The sequence below is a fragment of the Aplysia californica genome, unplaced genomic scaffold (assembly GCF_000002075.1).
Source record: "Aplysia californica isolate F4 #8 unplaced genomic scaffold, AplCal3.0 scaffold00990, whole genome shotgun sequence".
Taxonomy (NCBI): Eukaryota; Metazoa; Mollusca; class Gastropoda; order Aplysiida; family Aplysiidae; genus Aplysia; species Aplysia californica.
In genome coordinates this window covers 175662-177649 of record NW_004798260.1, presented here as the reverse complement: position 1 = coordinate 177649, position 1988 = coordinate 175662, and positions in this window count along the sequence as shown.

The following is a 1988-nucleotide window of genomic DNA, read 5'->3' as shown; positions in this document are numbered from 1 at the left end:
ATTATTATTATTATAAGAACGAATGGCTGCATGAATGGTGGAGGGAATTTGGTGTTCATAGATGGATGAATGGATGAATGGATGGATCGATGGATTTGTGGAGGGATGGATGGATGGATGGATGCGTTAGAGCGCATTGGGGAATAAATACAAAGGTGAATTTGTTCCTTGTTATTAGTGGGCGTGTGAGGAAGGAATAGTTGGAACGATGAAGGTACAAAAGGATGAATAAACAGATGGGCACAGGGAGAGAGAGAGAGAGAGAGAGAGAGAGAGAGAGAGAGAGAGAGAGAGAGAGAGAGAGAAAGAGAGACAGAGACAGAGAGAGAGAGGAGGGGGGGGGATATGTCGCGGTTTGAAGCGCTATGCGGGTATAGCTTGCTCACTTCCGTCTATCTACGTTAAAAAACATTTTCCAACTCTTTGAATTAATTTACCAAGGCGCACGTAACTTTGCAAGATGCTGCTGTAAACAAGCGAACAAACAATGGGGTTTTTTTTTTCATTTTTGTATTTTTTGGTTTAATCTTGATCCGGTAATTTTTTTTTTTAAGTTTCTTTTACATTTTGTTGATCATCCAAATTTAAGACCCACAACATGCAAAAACCTGAGGCGTTTGAACAGAGCCACAATGTGTGTTTATCTTGTTTTAACAAGCTCTTGTGAACAATCTGTGTGATCAGAGTGTCTTACGTTCTAGAAAACTCGCGGATGGTTGGCGGGTGCTCTTGTGTGGTTTGCTTCTTCTTTCCTATTAAACATCTATCGTCCTTATCTCGCCTTTTTCTTTTTTTTACGTTTGTTACTCTCTTGTAACACCTCTAATCTTCTGGCACTCTTATTATGACCTTATGCAGTTGCGAGCGCCGTAAAACCTCTACAAAAACTAAAAACTAGAAAACTTCTAACCAAGAGAGCCGTTCGTCTTCTGGTCAAGAAACTCAAGCACCATATTGATCTCGTACGTGCAACATGATAATTGAGTGAGTAGCCAGCTCGGTCGTCAGTGTGAATGTTGTATGAGTGAGTAGCTTCGCCAAGACACGCGCTGATGTAACAACGCCGCAGTCTCCCATGTGATCATGAGCGGGTTGGCGTCTGTTTGGCCTAAGGCTGGGCAATGAGTCGCTTTAGCAAAATCCGGATAATATGTTAGTGCGTCTCTTCGGCAAATAATATGGGTGAGGCAGCGTGGATGAATCAGGTTCTCGTCAATTTTTGGGCGTGTAGAGTTATTGGCATCATCTTACTAAAGCGTGTTCACTTGTCTTTATTCGGATGAAAAAATATCCATCATCTTATACAAGTCGAGATATTGCGAAAGAAGGAGGTGGGGGTCTCCTATTTTCAAAATAAAATTAGTGAGAAAATGGTCGGCAAAGATTAGTTATTTCCTTAGCTTAAGAGTCCGTAGTAACTGAAAATTTACATTTTTTGTGCCTTTAATCAAAGTTTTTCAGAAAAATTCACATAGATATGAGTTCTTTAATGGGCATGAAAGGTGTTGAGCCGAAAACAAAAATTCGATAAAAATTCACAAACCTGCGGAAAAATGCAAGTTTCTTCACTTTGATTATTTTGACGAGAGCCTGATTCCACCACGCTGCCTCACATTGGTATGAGCCGCTTCGGTAAATGGGTTAGAACCACTTCGAAAAACGGGTTAGCATCACTCCATCAACAAATGGGTGCACCCACTTCAGCAAACGAGCTAGGGCAGAGAGTTTTAGAGTCTGAATTCGGATAACGTTTCACTTAGAATTATCCGATTATCCGGATAGATTACCCGGATTTTGCCCACCTCTAGTTTGGCCACCCTCTGGTAGTAGCCGTGACCTCTCTGTAAAATGCATGATTGGTCATCGTCACACCTTGACGGACGAACTACTACCAAGGATTCTCTGCTACTGCTACAACTACTACTACTACTACTGCTACTACTACTACTACTACTACTACTACTACTACTACTACTACTACTACTACT